This window comes from Antechinus flavipes, chromosome X (genome assembly GCF_016432865.1).
Source record: "Antechinus flavipes isolate AdamAnt ecotype Samford, QLD, Australia chromosome X, AdamAnt_v2, whole genome shotgun sequence".
NCBI classification, from domain to species: Eukaryota; Metazoa; Chordata; class Mammalia; order Dasyuromorphia; family Dasyuridae; genus Antechinus; species Antechinus flavipes.
In genome coordinates, this window is record NC_067404.1 from 22,256,724 (window position 1) to 22,267,729 (window position 11,006).

The window sequence follows — 11,006 nt, forward strand, 5'->3', positions numbered from 1 at the left end:
GTGATGTAACAGTACCAGAATTTAAACTATAGACTGCAAAGTAGGAATCATCAAAAGTACTGCCACTACTAGGTCTGTATCCCAAGGAAATCATAAAGAAGGAAAAAGGACCCACATGTGCAAAAAATCTTTTTGTGGTAGCAAAGAATTGGAAAATGAGTACATGCCTATCAATTGAAGAATGGTTGAACAAGTTGTGATATATGAAGATAATGGAATATTACTGTTCTGGAAAAAATGACAAGCTGATTTTAGAAAGGCCTGGACAGATTTACATGAACTGATGCTGGGTGAAGCAAGCAGAACCAGGAATATATTGTACACAGTAACAGCAAGAATGTGTGATGATCAACTATGAAAGACTTTATTCTCCTCTCCTTTATTCAGTGATCCAAAGCAATCCCAATAGACTTTGGACAGAAAATGCCATTGGCATCCAGAAAAAGAACTAAGGAGATTGAATGTAAATCAACATATGCCATATTCACTTCTTTCTTCTATTTTTTTCCTCTTCCATGGTTTTTTTCCCTTTTGCTCTGATTTTTCTCTCCCAACATAATTCATAAAGTAATGTGTATTAAAAAGAAATCAATTTTTAAAAACTATTGAGCACTGGTTTAAAAAATCATAAAGATGATCAATGGAACAAATTAGGTATAGGTGACCCAGAAGCAATAAAACTTCATTCTTTGTCCTTATATCCCCGGTGACTAATGCAGCATCTAGCACATAGTAGGAGTTTAATAAATACCTGTCTATTGATCATATTCAATAGAAAAATTGAAGAACGCTAACTTACAGAAGTAGAGACTCTCCAATTGACAAAAACTACTGGGAAAACTAGAAAGGAACTGGGTTGAAAGTAGGTTTAGACAAATATATATGCCTATATACATGTACATACACACACACACACACATACACACATACATATATATATATATATATATATGCTAAATAAACTATTAGAAGTATATCCATTAGAGGATACATAACCTAAATTTAAAAATTCATATGATAAAAAATAGAAATTTCAATCACTATGGACTGGGAGAGATTTCCTAACTAAACAATTATAGTTGTAATCAGAAAAGATGAAATGGACAATTTTGAGTATACAAAATTTTAAATCTTTTGCGGAAAAAAGTGAATTCTGTTAAAAAGTAAAAGATAAACAGTTAACCAGGGGAAAAAAGTTTGCAGCAGATATCCTTGATAAAGTTTTAGTATCAAAAAAGAGTTTACATATTCATATATAGAAGAATGATTAAAAGATAGAAATGGGCATTTTGCAAATGAAAAAATGCAAGTTTCGATAACCATATGAAAAAAACCCTCCAGAGCCCTAATAATAAGTGAAATACACTCTGATATTCTGCTTCATGCCCATCAGCCTGGCCAAAGATGATGAAAGAAGAAAACAGCCATTTTGGGAGGAACAGCTACACTGATGCACTGTTGGTGGAACTGTGAATCAATCCAAATCTTCTGGGAAAAGATCTGGAAATATGCCCCCAAAGTCACTAAACTTTGATGCAGCAAAACCACTGCCAAGCATATAATACAGGGGGGTCAATGACAGAGGGAATGGACCCATATGTACAAAAATATATTTATAGCAGCAAAGAATTGGAAACAAAGAAGGCGCTGATCAACTGGGGAACAACTGAACCAATTATAGTATATGAATATGAGGGATTGTTATTGCACAATTGCAAGATGACCACGATAATATAAAGGAAAACAACTGAAAGGCTTTACAGCTTTAATCAAAGCACTGACCAATTATGACTTCAGATGATGATGAAGTGATAGACGAGAGGTGCAGAATCAAGACATTCATTTTCAGACAGGTCCAATAGGTGGATGTGTTTTACCTAGACCAGGGAGGGATTCTTTTGGGGGTAAGAGGTTGACTTTAGTGGGTTGTGAATAGAGATGCAAAAAAGAAAAATGCAACAAGCAAACAAGAAATACCCAAAAACAAAAGTTTGGAGACAAAATGAGCGTATTGAATTTTAAAACTACATGTAACAAATTAATGGCTTTATATTACCATCTTCTTGGTCTTATACTGTATATAATAAAATGTTTGCTTTTATTAATGAGGGGAGAGGAAGGGAGGAGAAAAAAGAGGAGGGGAGAGGGATGGAGAAAGACAGTGAGAAAGCACTGCACCTCTGCCTAACATCAAGTCAGAGAACTTTGGGAGAACATGAGCAACTAAGCTCAAGACTGCTCTTCAAATAGGCAAGCTGGCACACATGGGAAAGGCTGCTTTTAAAGAGCAGCCCAGAGAAAGTGGACAATCACAACAGTCATGTTCTGAATTGATCTGAAGATTTTCTCCAAAGAGGACAATGAGCTCTCCAGTCATTCTCTCATTAATCCTCCCAGCACCCCTGTCAGGTAGGCCAAGGCTATTCTCAGACACCCCCTTCCCTCCCTGAACGTCAGGCTACAGGGCCAACCTCATACAATGGCAGGGCTGTTGCAATGGGAATTGAAGGAAGTTTCTGAGGCCCGTGGTCCAACTCTGCCCAACTATCATAACAGCTGGGCCTTTGTTTGCTTGGTTAGTTGCAGAGCAGATGAGCATGGGTGGTCATTTAAATATTGTGCATTCCCCCTCCCCCATCCCACTCCCAGCTTGCACAAAGACACTTTTTCCATGCCTGTAACGAGGCTGATGTGGGGGGGGGATGGAGAGAGAGGGGGATTCTCAAGGAGACAGAACACAGCCAAAGCTCTGTGGATGCAAAATATTAGTCTGGGTTTAAAGCAACTTGGTTTGGTTTTAAAATGAACATTGTTAGCTATTTGTACACACAGCTAACGTGTGTGGATGTGTGGATCTGCACATGTGTCTATATCTGCACACGTGTAATCTTCAGGGATGCAGACATATGGCCCTGTGGATTAAAGGCTCCACTTTTTCTGTCACTGGCGTTGGCTTGGCCCCCTACTTACTCCACTCCGAGGCATTTGGACTTCTATTTGTGAACCAACTCCAGACACCAGACCTGCTTCCCCGCTCGTTTAAGGTTGCAGGGGTGCAGGGCAGGAATGGGGTCTATAATTGAAATAGAAATCTTGAGTGCTGTGGTATGTGATGTGACATTCTCCCCTTTGTCAAGGGCTGTTAAATTTGTTCCAAAGCTGTTGCACAGGATTTCTGCTCTTTGGGCAGGCAGCACAGGGCAGATGGAGACCTAGAGTCGGAGTACCTAACTTTGAGTCACACAATCACAGACTGTCGGAGTTTGAAGGGACTTTGGGGGCCAATGACGCTGAATTGTATTGTCTTCCCCCCAGAAAAAACCCAACACACCTAAGGGATGGCTGCTTGAAAATCTCCTGTGTGGGATAAAAACCATGGCCTCCTAAAGCAGCCCGATCACTTTGTAGAGAGAGGGAGACTTTTTTTCCAGCAGCAAGCATAAATTTGTCCCCTTGCAACTTCTACTCATGGTTCCTAGTTCTCTCCTGTGAAGGCAAGCAGAACCATCTCAGGCCCTCCTCCTTCTCATGTCAACTCTCACGAAGACAGCTGTTAGATCTCTGTACCCAATTCCAGTTCCTCCAAACAATCTTCTTAGAACATAGACTCAAAGCCCTTCACTGGGCCGGCCAGCCTCCACTCAATGCTTTTGAGAGCTTGACAGAGCCTTTTGGAAATTATGGTAGCCACCTCTCTGAACCTGTAAAATGATAGTCTTGGACTAGATGATGGTAAAGGTGCCTTTTTCCTCTAAATCTAATGACCATCAATTTAAATGTCCCTTCATCTTCTGGATTCTCTCAGGAAATGAAAACTGGTTTTTTTTCTCCTCTACTGGTGTGATTTGTGGATCATCGACATGATGTTAGGGAGACAACTGAAGCTCCTGAAATGACTGCCATTTCTCTGAGACTTAGAAGGTAAAGGTTAACCATGTCATAAGATATTACTCAAAGAAAATCATAGTAGTTGGGGTCCAGTCAAGACAATAAAAAAACAGAAGCGGAGGCATTGCAATTTAGGGCAAAGTCTTGTCCCAAAGTTGAGAGCTAAAGTAACCTTATCATCTCATCTTCTAGAGGACATAAACTAAAGCCAGGATGCTAAAGTGATTTGTCCAGTCTCATAAAAAGAAAGCAACAGATCCAACCTCAGACCTCCCAACACCAAGTCCAGTGTTGTTTCCACTATCCCATAAGTCACCTACTGGTGAGCTGGCAGCAGAGATAAGACCTGAATATAGGTCTCCTAACTCTCAGTCATGCTCTCCACTACATCACACAGTCTCTTTGCAGGGTGATAGGGACAAGCATGAACAAGGAGCTGAGGTTACAGGAGAGTCAATGAGACAAGTTGCTTTCTTGGGTCAGGGTTAATCACAGAATGGGCCAGAGCAAAGAGGGTCCAAGGTCCAGGTTGGTCAGAGATCAAGTAAAGCTGACATCCTCTGATTACCCCAATCTCCTTTTGATAAGCCCAGAATATTTTGGGGTCCCTTTTCTCCTACCTGACTGGGCCCTGACACTTGACCTGCCTAAAAGACGGATGGACAACGTAGTCCGAAGCTATCTGGTTTGAGGCAAGAAGAAGGTAGGATTAGAACTCTTATCTCTTATCTCCTATCTTAAAATCTGCAGCCCAACAATTCCCCCATTGAGTTACTTGGCTCATGGACACAGCTGTCTGAATGCTATTTCTGGACGGTACCACACCCTTCTCATAACTCATTAAGCCCAAGAAGCAGCTCCTGCTAGGAGAGCGTGGGCAGGGAAAGCAATGGAGCTCACTGTTTTGCTCAGCGGCAGAACGAGGACATCTGCACTCTCCCCGAGTGTGATTCTGGCTTTGGCTTTCACATGCCTTCCAACTACCCGCCATGGGTGGCATGCTGATGGGATCCCTTACTGGTGAGTCACCAGTTGGAACTCTTCCTGGTTTGACCTACAACGAAAGACTTATGGCCCAAGAAGCCACTGCTCCTTTACAGTGGGGGGGGGGGAGGACTGGGGTGGCCCAACCCTAGCCAGGTAGATGAGGGACACCTTTTGTCAGGTAATTGCTTGTACTTGCTGCTTCCAGGACTTATAGGCTACTTCAGTATAAAAGGGAATGGTCTTCTGAAAGAGAAAGACAGAGAGACAGAGACACACACAGAGAGACAGAGACACAGAGAGAGATGAGGAAGAAACAGATAAGGAAGAGAGAGATGAGGGAGAAAGAGATGAAGAGAGAAATGAGGAAGAGAGAGCGCTGAGGAAGAAAGATGAGGAAGAGAGAAATGAGGAAGAGAGAGATGAGGAAGAGAGATGAAGAAGAAAGATGAGGAAGAGAGACAGATGAGGAAGAGAGAGATGAGGAAGAGCAAGAAATGAGGAAGAGAGACAGATGAGGAAGAGAGAGATGAGGAAGAGAGAGATGAGAAAGAGAGAGATGAGGAAGAGTGAGATGAAGAAGAGATGGGGAAGAGAGAGAGATGAAGAAGAAAGTGATGGAGAGATGAAGAAGAGAGAGATGAAGAAAGAGATGAGGAAGAGTGAGAGAGAGAGAGCATTCCCTCTAAGAATTTTCAGCTCTAGAGAGTTGCAAACGAACAGCATGGATGCTAAACTCACATGCTGGGGAAGGGGGCAGGTGCCAGGCTAAATAAAGCTTTGTGAATGCATATGCACAGAGCATACTTGCCTTCATTTCCACAGGGAAGCACAAAGCAGTATATTAATGAGGACGTCGGACACCAAGGAATAAAATAACAGCATCAACATTACAGTAAACACCAAAGCCCAAGAGGTGGCAGTAATCATTTGTTAGGGAACAAGCAGCAGGCTCCTATTTGCTCCATGCTGTGGAGCTCAGATACTTGGAGAGGGATAGATGCCTAGTTTCAAGGGGGTATCTGAAGTTCTCAATGCTAACGGGAAGCTCCTGGGGCAACTTGGATTAAAAAAAGTGGGGAGGAGTTGGAGAAGTACCCGGAAGACATTTTGGGTGTTTCTACATGTGCACACAAGGTGAATGTTACCTATGTGCTTGATGCTCATTTCAGTTTCTTCCCTTGAAGGATATATCTCAACACATCCCTTAGATGTGTAGCATGAAAAAGAAGTAAAGAACTACCAGTGCAATGGAAGCAGCTTCTCCAACCGGATACATCCTGACACAGGAGTATCTGTTGGAATCGTTTCCCTGCCTTTGATAGAGATTGTCCCTCCTCTGTCACTTGAAGGTTGGAAAACATGACCCTGAGGGCCCTTGGAGCTCTGAGATTCTTCAAATGAGAAGCAAGTACTTCCATATCTGTGGGATCATGAACAGTCTCACTCTGAGAGGCCAAACTCTTCCCCTGCCCCACCCCGGCACCTGTCCCATTTCAGCACTAGTTCTTCCTGCTCATAAGAAAACAGAGGAAATACTATAAAAGTTGACATGTGTCAGGGCTTAGCGTATACAGTATTACAGTCAAAATTGTGGGTGGCCAGAGCCCAGAGTTTGGCGGACCCACTGAGGCAAATCCCAACAGTCAGCCATGACAGGAAGAAATAAGTAGGCAGTCAGTGTCAAGGAAGACTGAAAGGAGCTAACAAATGAAGAACGTGGGCAGAAATGGCTGTAGCTGAGAGATTTGGCAAGAAGAACTAGGAGGGCTGAATTCCAAGATGGGACTCCCGTCCCAGGAGGAGTAAGGGAAGCCAGAGAGAACCTTTAGAAAACTGCAAAGAGGAGAAATGGAGACTTACCATGATGAAAACTTCTTAAGGATGAGAGCTATGGCTAAGTGGGATGGACTTCCTAGAGAGGCGGAGGCTTCCCCCCACTCCATGGAAGTCTTCCAAAAGGGCTAAATAACCATTTGTTGTGTGTGTCATAGTGGGGAGTCCTTTCTGAGTATGGTTGGGCTACATGGCTACCAAGGTCCCTTCCAACTCTTGAATTCTATGATCTTGCAAACCCAGGAATTGAAGGAAAGAGTCAAAGTAAGGACTTATTTGGGAAAAACAAAGCAAATGCTCACTTGTTGGAATTAGACCATGAACACAAAGGAGAGCCAGCAGCAAGGCCGATGGGATCCCAGATCATTAGGCTACGAGGAGATAGCATGGCAAGAGCGCTGAATCAAGTTGTCGATAAGAGCTGAGATCCAACTGTGACTCTTTATAAACCTGGGCAAATTGCTTAAAACTCCAGTCTTCACATCTGTACAAAAAGGGGAGGCACATGATCTCTAGGTTTTGTTCACAATTCTAAGTCTTTTGAATATAGATAGAGAACTCCTTTGATTTTCTGTTCCTGAAGGGCTAGATCAGCCCCAGAGCCCTAACTGTAGTCAGGCCCCTATATGGCATTAAGTAGGACCCAGTAGGGCGGATTGCAGGAGTGTGGGCCTAGGGAACTGGACAAAGTATGAGCAGATGCAGGCTCTCTTTTAAAATTGTAGGGAGAATCATACTGTAGCTGATGGGCAAGACTACCCTCTCCTCCTGTAAATCTCACTGATACTTTTGATTCTAACTCCTGTCCTGCTTCTTCCCTTTTTGTTATTTTTTCTCTATAATATATTCTCTCTCTCTCTCTCTCTCTCTCTCTCTCTCTCTCTCTCTCTCTCTCTCTCTCTCTAACTCTAATTCTAACTCTATGTCTCTCTCTGTGTGTATGTTTCTGTGTCTCTTCCTTTCTCTGTCTCTCATTGTCTGATTCTGTCTCTCTCTCTCTCACTCGCTCGTTCTCATTCCCTTTTCCTCTGTCTCTCTTTCTATATATTGCCTCTAAGACTCTTTGTCTTTCTCTGTCTCTGTCTCTCTTGTTGTCTCTGTGCATGTCTGTGTGTGTGTCTGTCTGCCTGTCTCTCTGTCTCAGGTCCCCTTCTCTTTTCTGTCTCTATCTCTATCACTCCCTTACTTTGTTTCTTTGTATGTGTCTCTTTTTCTCTATTTCTGTTCCCGCCCTCCCCCTTTCTATTTCTCTCTGTGTGTGTCTGTCTCTCTGTCTCTATCTCTGGCCTCTTCTCTCCATCTCTTTCTCAGTCTCTGGGTCCTGTCTCTTCTTTTCTTTTCTTTTTGATTACATGTACAAAGATTTTTAACACTTTTTTAAAATTGTGATTCCATATTCTTTCCCTTCATCCCTCCTTCCCCTCTCCTCTTTTCCCCTTCCTCGAGAAGGCAAGTACTTTGCTAGAGATGATACAGCGTGCCACAATGGTGAGGGCTGGGAATTTGAAGGCAGGCAGCGTGTGCTCAAAGCTCAGCTCTGCTTGTACCTGTGTGACTTCTCACAAGTCAACTGTCTTTCTGGGGCCCCTGTTTAGTGTCTGGAGTGAGGGTACTGGACTAGATCAAGGCTTCTTAACCTGGTGTCCCTGACCTCCCCGGGCCACATGGATGGATTTCAGGGGGTCTGTGAACTTGGATGAGGAAAAATGACATCTTTATTTTCACTCACCCTTGGTTTCCTTTGCAATCCTCTGTATCTTATTTCATGTATTTATAAGCAGGATTGTGAGCAGGGGTCAGCAGGCTTCACTGTTCTGCCCCGGGAGGCTGGGACACACACAAAAGGTGAAGAACCCCTGCTCTAGATCGTCTCACTGATCTCTTCCAGCTCCAAATCCTGTGGTCTAATAAGAGGAGGCCAGAGCCCACTAAGGACACCTTCAAACGGGCAAGAAAAGCCTCCCTGTGAAAGGAGAGGTACTTCTCTGCTCCCCTCTGAGAGATCTCATCCCACAGAGAGAAAATGCCTGTGTTACAAAGACTAAGGGAAAGAGGCCCCAAAAGGGGGCCCACAGGCCTCCTTCAAAGGGAATCCAAACCTCCTGAAATAACAAAGGGAGCAGTTTTAGGAAATGATGGAGTCTCTGCTTCATCTGTTGCTGTGGTCCTGTCATGTGGTGGGAGCCCACAGTCACTGGGGTTTAACTCTTCACAGATGATCATGTCTCTGGCTGTCCCCAGAAAGAACACGTTAGGAAGGGGGGGAGTGATGTTTAGAGCAGCACGTTCGTGGCTGTCATTGCTAATCTAACTGTCTCTATGGCTAAGCATTTCGGAAGCCAAACAGCCTACCGGATTCTCTCAGCTGGGCCTGCCAAAGTTGTACTTCCTCTTCTGGTATGGCTGAACGGATCAATATGCATGTCTTTTAGTCAATCGCTAACGTGGGAGATTTTTTTTTGACGACAGGCCAGATTCTCTCATCCCGACCCAGTGGCGTGCGTCAAGGTATGTGCAGAAGCTGCCACCGGGAAAAAACTTGACCTTTTCCTTCTTGGAAATGGGAAGGAAAGGGATTCTCCTAACCCTATCTAAAACCACAGTAGCTTACTTGCCATAAGCTTACAACAGTCTGTCCTCCCACACATAAATTAGAGAAATAGGATGTGTGAAAGATTCTGATGAGGTTAAATCAGCCTGTAAAGAAAGGGTTATGTTTCTGACAATGCTGGAGAACATGAAATCCTGAAGTGGGAGAGAGGGCCACGAAGACAAAGAATCATGGGATTTAGTCCCAGAAGGCACCCAAATGGAGAAGCGCCTTGCCCAGGGTCATCTACTAACTAGCTGAGTCCAGGTTGGTTGGAGCCCAAATCCAGTGCTCTTTCCCCCACACCAGGCTAGCTCCCAGTTACTGACTTATTTTTAGCCTTATTCTGCTTGGTTCCAGAGGGAGAACTAGAATCAATTGGCAGAAGTAACAAAGAGGTAGATTTCAGCTCAATATAAGGAACTTCCTAACAATTCTAATTTTTCAACAATGGAACTAACTGCCTGCCTAGTGAGCTGGGGAATTTCCTGTCCCTGGAGGTGTTCGGGCAGAATGACCACAGTGGTGAGGCCATAGAAAGGATTTGGGTATCCGGTCTGCACTTGGACTAGATGACCCTGAAAGGGTCCTAAGATGCTGGGGATGCTAGAACTTGATGTAAACGTGTCTGCAGAACACATACATGTACACGTGCCTATGTACACACCACTACCGCCACCACCAAGCCTGGTTTTCCTCCATTGCCATGTCTTGGAGCAATCTTCAAGAGAGCTGCTAATATTCTACTCATGTCTGCTTGGGGGAAGAACACTGATGTCGCAGCCAGTGGATTCTGAACCCGAGTCCCCACTTAACCAATATAGAAGATCACATACACAACTCTGCCGGCCTCAGTTTCTTCACCTGTAAGATCATGGGTGAGACCAGATGACCTTCTGAGATTCCTTCCAGCTTTACAGGTATAATTCTGGGATCCTATTACACTCTTGATTTTGGCAAGAACTTAAAGTTAGAGGCTGTATATACCTTAAGGCAACTAGATCAATTTGACTCCACAAGCAGATATGAATGACCAAATTCTCTCCAAACCAGTCGATAGTTTAAGAGTCTCCTCTCCCTAGCTTGGTATATGGGCTGGCTTTTCTAGTCCCCAACAGTGGGGACACGTGGTGAGGATGAAGTCTCTTTTCTGGTACACACTCCAAGCTGACCAGCTACAATATCTTTTTTTTTTTTTTAGATTTCTCCTAATCAAAGAAGCTTGAGAGAAAAAGACATTCCCAGATGGCTCACCAGAATCCTATCACTTCCTCTCGTCCCTTACTTGTCTCTTCCACTAGAGTGTGGGCTCCTTGAGGGCTGAAATTTTGTTTCCTTTTCTTTGTGTCCCAAGTACTTAGCACGGTGCTGAGCTCTTAAGATATGCTCTTGAGTGATCGACTGCACATCTTTATGTTGCCCTTTCACGATCCAATATGTTTCCTGGCCAAAAACAACCTTCATTCTGTACCTCCATACACTCTAGCACATGTGCTCCTACTGTAAGGAGAGGCAACTAATAGACTAAAGTCACAACACTGACCTGCCTAGGTGAGCGATACACTGGAAAGCACCAGAGTAGGAAACAAGAACTTTCTCCTCTCTTGGTCTTAGTTTCCCCACATATAAAGAAAGAGAGTTAAACTAGAGGGCCTCTTCAAACTCTAACCTTCTAAGAAGTGCTTCTAGAATGCCTTAAAACTTCCAA